Source organism: Triturus cristatus, chromosome 3_1 (genome assembly GCF_964204655.1).
Source record: "Triturus cristatus chromosome 3_1, aTriCri1.1, whole genome shotgun sequence".
Classification (NCBI taxonomy): Eukaryota; Metazoa; Chordata; class Amphibia; order Caudata; family Salamandridae; genus Triturus; species Triturus cristatus.
Genome location: NC_140583.1, coordinates 92,672,452 through 92,687,807, shown reverse-complemented (window position 1 = coordinate 92,687,807; position 15,356 = coordinate 92,672,452).

Below are 15,356 nucleotides of genomic sequence, written 5' to 3'. Positions count from 1 at the left end.
AGTTGAAGTGGTACACAGGAGTAGGGTGCCTGCGGCTTCCTCGAGGGAGACTGGCCTCAAACTTGGTGAGAGGACAAGGCAGACCTCAAGAGCTGTGCAGAGCCACCACATGTGTTGTTGAACCTTTCGGAGTCCGTTGGAGCTCAGGATCAGCAGACTGGTCAGCTTAGTTGTGGTGCCTGCAGATGCAGGGAAGTGACTCGTTCAATTCAAGGGAGATTTCCTCAGGTGTTTTGGATGCTCATAGGCCATGGAAGGTTCTGCATGGTGCACAGGCACAGACAATGCAGCAGACTGAAAGGGGGACGAAGTTGAGCCCAAACGATGTCCAGCAAAGTCCAGAGTGCCCAGACGGTAGAAGTTGAAGTGGTGTCTGAATTGAGTCATGGCCCAAGACCAACCTAGGGACCTATACCCAGGTAAGCCCCTAAGTACCCTAAATAAAGGGTTGGGGCGATTCAGGGGCCCCTCCCAGGGGAGGGTTTGGACATGGGTGAGGTTACTTCATGTCCTTTGTCCAGTTTCGCGCCAGAGCGGGAGCCAACGTGTCCCAGAGCTGGTTTGAACTGGACTGTGCACAGTGGCACCAAATTTGCCCATCATGCAGACTGAGTGGTGCTGGCAAGGGCATCCACCCTGCCATTTTGTGCTGTCCGGGTCTAGAAATCTGGTACCGGTAACACTGAGAGCCTAACGGAGGGCTCTTCCAGTGCTCCTACACCGTTTACAGTGTGGGGATATGATTCCAACATGTTTGATACCAAACATGCTAGAATTCGTTGCAGCCAATTTTAAGTTGGTCTTCGCATAATTACACTGTGTTCCTCTATATGGTACATGGATGCTTCACTTACTACCCGGGTGAATGGACTCCGTAGACTGTATGGGTGTCCTGCTCATGCACACACAGCACGCTTCGGACTGCTGCCAGCGCGCTCCTGATGTGATTCATTCACCTTGAAAATTCTTCTTGCCAACTTCTCCCGGGTCAGTCACACGCCTAGGGTTAAAACACGCCGCAGAACACGGATTGCTAGCGGCTTTTCTCCGATTGACCTTGGTTCCATGGAAATTGTCCACACATCGCCATTGGAACGACTGATCCGTCTTCAACACGGACGCTCTCCCGTAATTACTGGGCTCCTCGGCCAATCCTGCAGGCCCTTACTACGATCCCGCGTAATCTTACGTGCTCACACTTACATTGTCCTGATGATGATCTTGACTGACTAAGATCGAAACGCCGTCGACCATAATGTCAAAGTTCCCTTAAACATTGTCTAAACCAATTGGGTTATTTTTGACCTGTTTTTCAATGCAATGAAATGTTTTTATTGTCACTGAGCACTTCACTTCACGCACCCTCACTTTTGTATATGTGAGCACTGTATATACAATATACACTCTGTCGGAAAAGCAAAAATGGTAGGAATGGAAGCAACTCCATTTTATGATGTTAATAAAATGTGATGTCTTCCTCTATTTTCCTGTGTCCTTGTATACGTTCCATAATTGGATCTAATTCAGTCTCCGTTATCATTAAATACTATTGATTTTTTTCTCAAATACTAACTGTAGCTCCGCTACTCGAGGATTTTTGACCTCACTAGACCATTGTCTTTTTGAACTATCTTCTACCCCAGGTCACATTCGTGAGGGGTTCCCTTGTTTTTTATACATAACTGCTCATGCAGGGGCACCCTCACGCTTAGAAACAAGCACCCTGCTGTATGAATTGATGAGGCCTGCTATAGGGGTAACTTCTAGGTTTTAAGTGCAGTGACCCTATATATAGGAAATCTATATATTTTGTAAGTCTAGCACCAACTTACACAGGCTGCAATGGCAGTCCTGTAGTTGCATTTTGAATGGTCTCCCATGGGTGGTATAATGCATGTTTCAGCCCATGTGGGACCTCTGGGGTACCTATGCACTGGGTACTTTGGTACCGTATACTAGGGACTGATAAGGGTACCCCAGTATCGATTCTGGGATGTACCCAAGTACTGACCACAACAATTTAAGGGAGAAAGCAGAGAGACTGGGGTTCTGATTAGCATAATCCCAGTGAGACTAGTCAATAACAGCTTAGCACCAGGCAAAAAGTGGGGGTAACAATAAAAGCAGATCCTACTTTCCTAGAGTGACCTTATGGGATTCAGTCCCCATGGCCTCATGAGGTTGTGGCTGGGGCCACGTGCCCACCTTCTCTTTAAGTCAAGTAGTAACCCTAGCGGATGGGGCTCCCAGGGCATTTGAAAGGCTCAGGGGGGGGGGGGGGGCCATGTGGCCTTCAGTTTAAAAAAAGCGTCCATAGGGATGGTGTCCACAGGGCCTAATAAGGCTCAGGGAAGGGGAGATCCATGCAACCCCCCTTCCTTTTAATAAAAAAAACTGCTGTTCCCAGGGTCCCCAGGTCCTAATAAGGTTTGGTAGGGGGGCATGTTGCCCCCCACTCCTGTTTAATAAGAAAAAGGCTTGGGTGATGTGGTTCCTTTGGCCTAATGAATCCAGCCTCTCTCCCCTTTAATAAGGAAAACGACCCTAAGGATGAGGGTCCCTAGGGCCAAATTAGACTCTGGGAGAGGGCCCTCCTGCCCCTTAAAAATATTTAAGGCCCAGTGGAATTGTGTCCCTAGGGTCTGATGAGGGTCGAGGAGTGGGCCACGTGGCCCTCCTACTCTTTAAAATGAAATTTGGCCTGGGATCCTCCCTATAAATTTAGCGTATGATTTTCCAAGCTGGGACTGAAGGCTGAAGTCGGGGTCCCATAATGTCATTTCTCAATGTTATTTTCCACAGGGAAAGTGGACAGTGATTTAGAAAACAGCTGAATGGAATTACATAAGATTTGTCAGAATGCTAGATCTTTACCCAGAAAGTGTACTTTTTGTGATCTAGTTTAATCTATTGAGCACGTTTTGAAAAATGAAGGTTCAAAATGTATATAAATTTCATGTTGCTGTACTATTAGAACTCCATGTTGAGATCCACGGTTCCGCGAGTGCAAACCATGCAAGCTGATTGGCTGACCGTAACATGAAGAAAACGTTTCTGCCTCCATGTTAGGACTCAGGGACTCAGTTTCTGTGTCCTAAAATATAAATATAATAAAATCATAAAGGTTCAGGGTAGGGTACCCTGACACCTGCATTTAGTGGGGGATTGAGATGGCGACCATGAGGTCCAAGTAAGAACATTGGGGCTTATTTACAAGCTCTTTGAGCCACTTTTACGTAATTTTTCCCATGTTAAAAATGACGTAAAAGTGGCACAAGGAGCTTGTAAATAAGCCCCATTATGTTCTATTTTGCAGCGCCATGAAGATGCTGATCCTCCATGGTGCTCAGCCTGAGCCTCTTTGTGTTTCCGCACAAAAACCGCACAGTAAAAAAACAAACTCTGGAGGACATGGGTGCCAGCAGGCAATTAAGTTATGGGCGTGTCCACAGGGCAGTCCCTGCGCCCAAGCTCACTCCACGAACACCCAAAGGCTGTGCCCATTGTGCAGTTGGCTGTCCATAAATGATAGATTCCAGACCCTGCACCAAAACCCCAGGGCGTTCATATAGATGAAGACCCGACCCAACCACGTGGCATTAGTATGTTAAGATATGGTAAAATTATTCTTTACATTAAACAGTCCTAGAAATGCACTGAAAAAAAACAAAGGTTAAAGTGACGTTATAATTAGGTCAGTCATATACACAAAAGGTGATGGGAAGAATGCTTGTAATTTGTCTAACTACTGGCAATCTCTTGGATAGCATACCAGCACATCATTATTTTGCTCACCATGCCACCTCAGTTTGTACTCAGCCACATACAAATCAGTCTTGATCCTGCTACAGTAGGAACAGTCCAGTCCAGCTGTAACTGCGAGGTCAGGTCCTCCTTGAACTGGAGCACAAGCAACCTGGTTTCACCTTGATTAGGGCTCATCAATAGGTGCTGCTTGGTACCATTGTCACAGTGAGCACAAGACCCAGTTCTGAGCAAATCTTTGCTGGTACATCAAACAGACAAAAGTCATGGAAAGAAGAATTGCAATTTATCTATCCACTGGCAATCCCTCAGGTTAGCATTCCAACCCATCATTCGTTTGACAGGTGTGCCTGCGGGTTTAAGAGCTGCAGCAGTTAGGCTACACTGGTAGTGCTGAAGTCATGTTTTCCTGTCAGTCTAATCGAGGGAGCAACATGCACTGTAGTCCCTGGGTGACATTTAGCTTTTCAAAGCCATTTGTTTACTTTTCTACACCATATACTGTAGTGATTGAATTAAGCTTTTTACACATTTCAGGCTGTATCTGCTCGCTCTTCATAGCCATATAAAACACATTTGCTTTGGCAACATTATTTAGACAATATATTGTACATGTTGTTTGTTATTCAGGGACTCAACTTGGGATTTTGTCTACACATTTTCTTCATGGTTCCTTAGGAATACATAACAACATAGTGTACTGTTTTCTTTGCTAATTTTGCAACAGTTCCTAACCGTTAGACATAACATGGTCACACAACTGTATCTCCAGCACAATAGTTTTATCAAATACACTGTGTCCTGTCGCCTTAGGGGCCAGAGAGGAGAATTTCAGCAAAGATTACTGTTCTGGAACAACAGCAGTAATTCAATAGAAAAAAAAGCCCCCCTTCCCCCATAAGAAAAGTGTTTGTAGGTCTGGGAACAGGGGGAAAAACCAAAGTAAATTGCAAGAATTCCCACTTGACCTATATGCTTTCCAATCTAAGCTCTCGGTGCCTAATAGTCTCGACCAACAATCACTTAAACATAAAATGTATTTATTTTCATTTGTAATCATCTTTTCATAGTTCACTTTTCAATCTTGTTTTTTTTATCCCATCAGACATATATATACATATTAATGAACACAAATTATTGTATACTGAAAAATACAAAAGTTACATCACAACATAGACTGTACATATCCCTAAATCTACACCCACTCACCATTTCCAACCACACACTAACATATTTACACTACAATGTTTCATTCCTTGCCCCAGCCTGAACTCACTTACACATCAGAGTGAATCTACAATTATTCTTTTTATTGTTGTAAGCAAGCCAGTATTTTCAAACATACAGTCGACGTACGTATCGATGGTATCAAAAATTAGGGCACACTTTCATCAGAACGAAACAAAGTGTATCTTAAAATATGGCGAGACAAAATGGGGAAATCAATCTTTCTGATTTGTTTTTGCTGATGTGCCACCAGCACAGATTCTTTATGTGTAATAGTGGCGCACGGGCATGTATGTCGTCCAATGACCTTTGTTTTAGATACTACATTAAATCCTGTGGATTTCCATCTATTGAAGGTGCATCTTAAACTGTTATAATGAATGCCTATTGATTGTACGAACAAGAGGAGAGGAGATGCCTCTGCCTATTCCAACTCTCAATCTTGTCCCTGTGGTGAGAGAAAAGTGTAGGGGGGATGCACACCAGCCTGAGCACATTCCTGTTTTGCCCGAACAGTAATACCTGACATGCTGCCCTGCGTAGGCTAAGTTTACACTAATGATGCGAACCACCTAGCTGCATACTTAGGGATTGAGGTCCTAGGCCGATCACAGAGAATGCAAATATATCCTGGTACTCACATAGTAAGAGTAGAAGTAGACAAATATATAATTTGCCATTGTTGGGATGTGTGTCCAATACAGTCTGTCAGTAATACTAATTACTTTGTTTAGTTGCATCTACCTATTAACTGCAGCACATTTGCTGCATAATAGACTACAATAGTTTCAATGATTGTATTGTAAACTTCCTTTGTGTCTTTCTTACATTCACTATGGACATGCATGAGTGAGTGAGTGAGTAACAAAATGGGAGGATCTGTTTTCAGGGATCACTTGGGCACTAGAGGGCCATGGTTGAGGTTGCCGAAATCCCTACTTACTCTGGGAAGTTTAGGAGTTCAGGTGAGGCACTGTGAGCTAGCCAGGATTGGGTTGACAGGTACGGATGTAGTAGAGAGACTCTGTCCATACATTCTGACGTCCTGTCTTCCTAACACACAATTCTGCATAACCATCAGAATCTGTGCAACATGGCGCTACCAACTTTAGGCAGGTACTTATTTAACAGGTCTCCTGAGTAGTACTTGTGTGTACCCTTAGTACCCTATGCCCTCAACCGGCAATATCCGGGGTGTTAGGGATTCATTCTCCACAGTATTTTTAGGATGTACCTAGATTTTAATTGTTGGTTGTTCAAGCTGATAGATGCATACCTGCAGTTCATGCACATCTCGATTTATATGGACTAGGCAATGTTGGCGATGATGTAACCTTTGTGGTTGAAGCTCACAATTCCCCAGAAGTCTTTAGTTCTTGGGTCATTGTTTTCCAGCTGTGGATGCTAGCATATAAATATATCATACGTACACTAACGTGGCATCCCTGGCTCAATACAGAATATATCAGCAACTAGAAATACAACTATCTGTTTGGGAACATCAAAATTGGTTCTGAGAAGTCCAAGTACACGTGCTGGCCCATGTCTGCACAGAATCCCTTAATAGTGAAGGGGCCACTTGGCCTGAGTAGGCTGCTTATACCCCATACCCTTATGTACAAAATCTCAACGCTAATGAGCTAGTGCCACTATACAATAGTCTAATGAGGCTATATATATGCTTAAACCAATTTGTTTTGCGCATCTTGGTGGCAGCTCTAGCAGGACTACCACAGTTGACTGCTGTACTACAAATCAGTCCTTTTATTTATTTATTTTTATTTCAGAGAGTTCGCCAATCACAATATCGGCAAACTTGGCATCATGCAATGAAAATTAATCTTAGTAAAAGAGAATAGCAGTTTGTCTGATAGCCAAAACCATATTCTTAACAACTCTAAATAATAAAAAACATTTATAAGTGTTGCACTTTGCCCCCAATTCTCCAGGATTAATGTATTCTTATTTTGTGTTTTCTCCATTTTCCCATCTCCTTATCCAAGAAACTCTGACACTAGATTATACTTAGCATAAGAGCCTGACATTGAAGCATATCTATTTTCCAGTTCCACAATTCTGCATATTTTGGTCCAGCATTGCTGGAACGTTGGAGTAATTTCCATCTGCCAATTCTGCAATATTAAAGATCTGGAGACTAATACTATAATGAATAACCCTTTCTCCTGTAGTATGCTAATGATCCTATCAGCGGAATATTCCTGACTAGCTGTCCAAGCATCTATGGCTGCCCCCGTTTCTAAAATATGAAAACAGTACCTCTCAATAGCATCAATAGCATCTCAAAATTGTCTTATTTTCGGGCAGCCCTAAATAATGTGGATCCAACTACCACCACCCCCTGCTAAGCATCGAAAGCATTAGTTGGGTATCTGAAGGCATATTTTGTGTAAAAACGCTGGCGTTCTAAATAATAGCATAAAATAGCATTTTTCTAAAATTAGCCCCTTTTAATAAAGTAGAATTGAACTTATTTATTTATCCCAGACTGCTGCTGAGAGTTGGAGATTCTCTTTAGCCTGCCACTTATCCCGAGCCTTCTCATATGTTTTATCAATAGTATTGCACCTGAAGATAGATATCCAGCGGCTAATAGATCTGCATGTACTTGATTCTATCAATTCCTCAGTGAGATCTAACCTTAATACAAGCCTAATTGGATCTATGTCCACAAATCAGTCCTGCAATTATTAATGCAATTATGGGTACAATTCCAGATAAATGTAATACAATTCCATTTTGGATAGCTCAACGAATAAATAAGATTTAAGAAGTGTTTCCCCTTACAGGAGCACAAGATACACATAGAATATTGACTATTTGCTTACCCTTTGGGATGGTTCGCAGAATAGGTGACTGTGCCACTTAAGGCACAGTCTTTTTCTACTGTTTATACCCTTAAGCAGGGTGCTCAATCCACGGCAGTCTTGCTGGAGGTGTTGAAATGAACACAGGACAGCCTCTACCCTGGACTTGTGGATGAAATTATTAGGAAACTTTCTAGTGGTGTCCGCAATGATTCTAGTGAACTTTATGGGAGAAGCAGCATCTTTGGCAATACGTCAATGGCTCGCACTGGTCACACCAGTCGACCAGGAACATGAGCAACCTATAATTATTGCTGAGGTGTACCCCTCCACAGGATTTGGGAGGAAGACAAATTGAACCACATCTTGGCAAACCTGATTCCGACAAGGACACCGCCAAGCAGACCCCGGAGTTTAATTAGAAAACAATGGGATAAATCCAAACCTAAAGAAAAGGCTAGGTCTTGAGAGGGTTCTCCTCAACAGTAGACCTCTGAAAGATACTATAATTTGCATGATCACACTCAATTGAAGCCATCTTATAGGTATCAGTATTCTGATACTCTGCCTTCTCATTCCTTTCAGGACTCGAAGGATGAACTGTACGAGAGAGGAGGATGCTATGAATGCAGACAAGAAGAGTATGTGAACCGAAAAAAGACTCAAGTCTTGTCTAGTGTGAAGATAAAGTAGGATGAGAAACTTCCTCAGTTTAAGCCACAATTTCAGAAAAAGAAAGTTGCGGCTCTAAAGGCAAAATATACCCCTACCACTAAGAACTCTACTCCTCAACAGGAGTTGGACGAGGACTCTCCTCAAAAGTGCACCAGAATCTCCATGAGTTTCTGGCGTTGAAAGCAAATGATAAATACATTACAGTTGAAACTCCAGGTCGGTGCATAGGCCCTCCATATAGATTATATGATATGGTTATACAAGTTGAGTGTGACATACAGCGCAATATTCGAGTAATATTCGGGGAAAATTTTACATTATCATATGACATTCTCTTAGCAGAGGTCGATTGGCCCTCAGAGTTTGTACGCAAGGTGCAGATGTAATAATACTGTCCTATTCTTTGCATGTCCTGGATGAAGTTAAAAACGCCTACGCATCTGAATGGGCTCTTGCACAAGTCCAGGCTTTATACCACAATCATGTGGGTTGAGATAAGGATTCTCCTTATCATATCACACCCATAAGGTCCAGCCTGCAAGTGCAACCACAATACCCAATTAAACGGGATGCTAAAGCTCCTGTTAGAATAATACTCTCACAATTAGAATACCAGGGTATCTTTGAGCCATGTATTTTCTAAATGAATAACCCTCATTTTTTAGTAGTAATGTCTGATCACTCCTATCATATAGTCTTAGACTATAGACATTTAAACATTCATACATGCACATTTGGGATATAAAATACGTATACTACAGTACTTATTAATGATATAGTCTGTCAAAATATAAAACAACCTTGGATCTTTCCTGTTTTTTTCTGCCAGAATTTACCACCTGCAACCAGAGATTGGACTGCTTTTGCTGTGCTAGGCTCTTAGTGTCACTTTTATCTACTTCCTAGGGGGTATATGAACAGTCCTGGATTGTTTAGTTTGATGTTTAATGCATGGTGCCAATTTTACATGCAATTGACCCAGATACATTGTCCTACAAGGATGATATCTACATTATGGATGATGACATGAATGCTCACTTAGCCAGAGTGGAAACCATAATATTGGGATTTGCTGAATATGGCTACAACTTCAACTTTAGGAAATCTTGTATCATATTTTTAGGTGTCCTGTTTCTTGGATACAAACTTCCCCAATAGGGAAAGAGCTATGCACCACACTAGAGAAGGATTCTCTGCTACAGTCACCAAATACACTTAAGAAATTGCAATCCTTACTAGGATTCCAAAATGTTGGCAGAACTTAGGGGCATGTTATCAACGGCCAGCGATATTCGGCCAGCGATAATTATCGCTGGCCGTTCATAGCGATAGAAAAATTATCGCTGAATATTATCGCCACGATAACGCTATATTTACAACGCATAACGCTGTGGCGATAATATTTCAGCGATAGCGGTGTTTTCAATGGAACATCGCTAGTTTTCCAGCGATGTTCCATTGAAAACAGCGATAACATTGCTGATAGGACCCTTTGGTCCTATCAGCATAATCCATATCCCATTAAAAGTATGCCTTAGTCAGGAATTTAACAGGTGTTAAATTCCTGAGTTAAGGCTGAGGTAGCGCAATTTTTTTTATCGCTGCACCTCCTTGTTAATATCGCGAAGCTGCCTTCACGATATTAACATGTGTTGTTTTCACAGCCACGCCTCTTTTGCATCTCATTAGCGATGCGAGGCGATGCTGTGAAAAAACGAGCTCTACATCAAGGAAAAACGCGCTAGCGTGTCCTTGATGATATTGCGATATAATTATCACCGCTTTTCGCCCAAAAACGGACGCTAAAGCGGCGATAATTATATTGCCAGCCCTTGCTAATATGCCCCTTACATTCCTGATTATGCTCAAAGGATTAAGGGCCCCATGCATCAACCTAAAAACCGGTCGCAAATGGGCAGCTTCGCAGGATCTGCCACTTTGCGACCTGTATTTTTGCATTTGGGATGCAGCATCCCTAGGCTTTCCTGTTTTCAGTTTCTATTTTTGGTAAATTCTGGTGGGGCTTTTTCGGTGTTTTCAATACCTTGAAAAAACAGTGGTTCTCAGTGGTTACACATTTGTGCGCCATTAAAAACAACAGAAATAGTGTTTTTCCGGTGTTTATGGAATGTTTTGCTTTCAATTATTGTTTGCTTTCTGCACTGATAGTGCATGTGTATAGACAGCATGTGTACAGGGTATATCAGGTCCAAATAGATTTTACCAATCAAACTTATTGTAGTATACCATACAATACTTCTTAAGAGTCTTTGGTCATGCACGCTCGCTCTTTCCTTCCTATTTAAACGTTTATCTGTGTAAAGACCCTCTTAACATGGCACTAGAGACGGGCAATGCCAAAACAGACAGTACACAATTTGATAACTCTGGCCAATGACATAGCTTTCCATGACAATACAGGTGCAACTGAAGATTGTGATTTTCAAGTACATGTTCTGCAACATATGCGTTGAATTGGACGTATATGCACTCAGTTTTTGAAGTGGTAAAAAATGAAACAGTACTTTTCAAAGTCTAAAGAAAATTCAGAAGAGATCTAGAAATTGTTCAGAGTACCTCAGTGAGTCTTCATTAACTTAAAATGCCATGGTTTGTGAAGGGACATTTCTATGCATCAGTGTAAGCCATTTCCCATAGACTATAAAAAAAAAGTTACTGAATTGCTACACAACATTTATTTGTTTACCAAATGGCAAGAAATCTAACAAGGAGCATGTTGCAGTGCCAAAATCACTAAAAGTGTCGCCCAGTTTACTCTCAAGGAGATGTTTCACATCTACACCAATTACGCTGAATACTTAGTAGACAAGAGTGTTTTCAGACTCTAGTATTTTGATTATGTCCACTACAGCAGTCATGTTTTCCTGTAAAAACCTAAGCATGCAGTAGACTGTACTTTTTTCACATCACTATCAATATGTGACCAAAGATCATCAAATGTCTTGCCTTTGGCATCATTACTAAGCCATAATTCTGTAAATGGTCACCACGTGGATAATATAGCATTCACAGCCTCTAGGACTGAGAACCACCGGCCAAATGACACAGTTAGGATGACTCTTTCTATGATGCCACACAAAGCACAAAATGGGAAATATTTGCATTTTAGTTCCTGTGAATAAGAAAACAGTGCACCAGAATGGACTACAAAGTCAATAGCATTCTTCATTAACTCTGAAGATTTTAAAGATGCTTTCAGCATACCATCTAGCAAGTGACAAGGATCTCTTACAGGGAAGCACTTCAGTTTAGGTATTGATTTTGACAGGTCATCATACAACTTGTTCATATACGTAGCTGTATTACTGCAAATACAAACAATATCACTCCAATCTTTATTGTACTTGGTAGGAACCTTTTGCAGCAGCATTCCAAGTGATACTGCGTTCCATGTTTACCAAATGTCTGGTGCCATGTTTTCACCACTATCTCCGATGCTTGGTAACAACACACTTTTCACATATACCTGTCACTATACCTTGCATTAAATGTTTAAAGCCTGGGGTGTTTGTCAATTGACCTACAAATAATACTAAATCTCTTGAAAAGGGGGCTGATGTATCAAAGGTGTTCACTCATTCTCTGTCTGTGGGTAAATGTGATGGGAAATATTAGTTAAAGCAGCCATTTTACCTATCAGTGAAATTAATTGTAGCCAAAATATCAAATATGATTTTGATATTTCCTGAATGTCTACAGTTTATAAAATAACTAAATAAGACCTAAAACATGCTTCTAAATACTGCATCTTTAGACTAAAGAATACAAAACTGAAACAAGCAGAAGGAAGTAGAAACAATATTTTTGTGACATCCCTAATTAACAAAACTCAAGCAGAATAATGTTAGCCCAGTCTTTCTTGCTGATGCCTTGTATAACAAAGTTACATTGTATTGGTCCCTTCAGGAAGAAATAAAAATTACTTTTTCACTCATCTTTTCCTTTCTTTGAATGGCACTTAATTTGTGGTTGTGAAGGTGTTTTTTCAGTGTTTATATGTTTACACTGGTGATGGCTATTTTCCTTTTGGTGGAGTTTGATCAGTTATAATAGGTTTAAACATAAAACCAGATGACCTAATCATCCCAAATGCAAAAATCGCTATTTAAGCAATAGCTAAATTTGCGATTACTTAAATTGGGATTGCATTTGAGGAATCACAAATTGTGATTCCTTAAATGTAATGCATTAAACAAACGTTTTAGCGATTTCGCTAATATGAATCGCAAATTACCATCAATCTAAAGTTGATGGTAATTTTCGATTTCTTTGTATATTAAAGTCACATGTTACACACACACATGCCCCTGGGGCATCCTTTTGGAACCCTTTCCTCCTTGAAATTGCATGTGCAAGTACGTACTGGGTACTCGCAAATTGCAAATGCAATTCCCATTCATTCCTATGGGCCTCTGAGCCGATAGGAATGTATGGGAATCAATTTCTTAATTGCGACTCGCAATTAAGGAATTTGTAGGAATCGCAAAATGTTATGCGATTCCTACATGCACAGGCAATAGCGATCCTTTCATTGCGATTCCTTAATAATCGCAAATAAAGAATCGCTATTGACTATGTCGATACATGTGCCCCTAAACCATAATATGAATTAATTCCCCCTGACTTTTCCAACTTACATTGGACATCAGATCAGACAGGCATACTCAGATCATTAGAAACTGACATGCTTGCTACACAACACTCACATACACATCAATAGTACAAATCTGGTCATCCGTGTAGTTGCAGCAGGTGCCATTGGCTTTACACATATCACCTTTAATAGAGGTGACACAGTGCAGATAGCATATAAAAGATACTGATACTGGCACAGGGGAAATGCATTATCGTTTTTCTCCTATTCAAGCCTTAGAGGCTGTTACAAAAGCAAGTGTCCCTATTGTTAAAGCCCTTCAACCACATTGGATACAAAGGCCAACATCCTTAACAGCTACAGACATAGACTTTGACCCGTCTTTACAAACACAGGAATATCTGCAATAAGAACTTCTTTATCCCATGCCCAGCAATATTTTGCCCCTTTAGCAGTATAAAGATCTTGTTTATACTGATAGTTCAGCCCAACCTTCTATAGAGACCAAGCATAAATATTTCACGACATGCGCCTCTGTTCATCATGTAGTGTTGGATCATCACTTCCAAAAACAAAAAACTCGCATACAGTCCCTAGCACTGGTTGAACTGAAAGCATTAATTCTGGCTCTGGAAAATACGGATCCTGAATTTCCCACTCTTACAGTGTGTGATTCGTATTACTGTGTCCAGTCTTTTAATGGCAATTTGCATTATTGGTGCAAGAATCGTTTCAGAAATTCTAAAGCAAACACTAAAAAGCATAAGCTGTTTTGGATGAAGGTAGCTGATCTCGTGTTATTCATACATTGAGTCATCAGCGTGTTGGAATCCACACTATTGGGAATTCTCTGGCAGATGAAGCTGTCAAGGTTGCAGTTATGACTGCAACAGTTGCTATGATTACTCATTCTCATAGATGAGAATATACTGGTTGCTGTTTATGCTTCACACAACGGCACCTCTTTGTGTGGAGGCAAACCAGATAAATATACTTATCATTTAAGAGAATAAAATGTTCTGTTGCTACAATCCTGGGCGTTCGTGATCATGTGATTCCCAACCAAGACCGCGAACTATCCTTAGAGATAGCTACACATGAAGGTGTTGCATCTGCACATACAGGTGTGGTGGCCACATTTTCCTTATTACAACAGCGTTATTAGTGGTTATGGTTTGCACAAACAAGCCAAGACATATGCCCTTACTTGTGAAATTTGTCAACAAATTAAAAGTTCCACCGTGGCATGCCCACCGCAGACGCACCCATTGTTTTCAAATAAACGTTTCAACAGCATTTATTGAGACTATTGTGGTCCACTTAATTGGGCTAGTGCTTATAAATATATCCTACTTGCAGTTGATGCTTGCTCCAGGTTCCTCTGTATGTGGCCACGATGTTTGGCTGATGCTCGCACCATTATTAAAGATTTGCAAGTCTTTATTGGAATATAAGCATGCACTACATTCTACTTGCCTCAAAAGCATATAGGGATACAGTCGCTTCCCTGGCTTTAAAGGTGCATTACTCCTCCACCTATCATCCCAAGGGAAATCCGATAGAGGAAAGGATGAACCATGATGTAAAGTAATCGGCGGAGTATTAGGTTCAGGATTTAGCTGGATCCATTACTTTTATGGGGTACAAAGAGCACTTAATAATCTCCCTAAACGATCTCCGGGTGGCTGGTCCCCATACGAGGTTGTCTTTGGCATCTAATATATTTGTTCCAGACCTTGATGGTCCAGACTCCATGGCAGTAGCCATGCCCTGTGAGGTAAATGATCATTCTGCTCTCCTACAGGATTTACAAAACTTATGCGATGGCTAAGCTAATGAACAGTTGAAGACAACTGCCTCTGCCAGAATCAAAAAGCAGGCATCCCCTATCCAGATGGATTCCACAAGTTGGGGATTTTATTCAAGAGAGGATTGCAGTAAAGAAGATTTGGCCCATTATAATGTGCACTGGTGCCAGCCCTTGGCATTCAAGGTACAAGAACTGTGATATTGCCACTGATCACTGTTTGCAAAGACAATTGCTTTGTCTCCATTGATCAGCTAAAGTTATATCATGTGGCTCATTTTAAACAGTAGGCCCGGAGGATTCTGTGGTAGTTCCATAATTTCTCTCGCTACACTAGGAATTTTCTCCACAGCTTGTGAGTAACATCAAAGCTGTTTCTCCCCAGCTGGGGGAGGGGTGGTGAATGAATTTCAGTGAATTCCTGATGTCCAACAAATGCCAG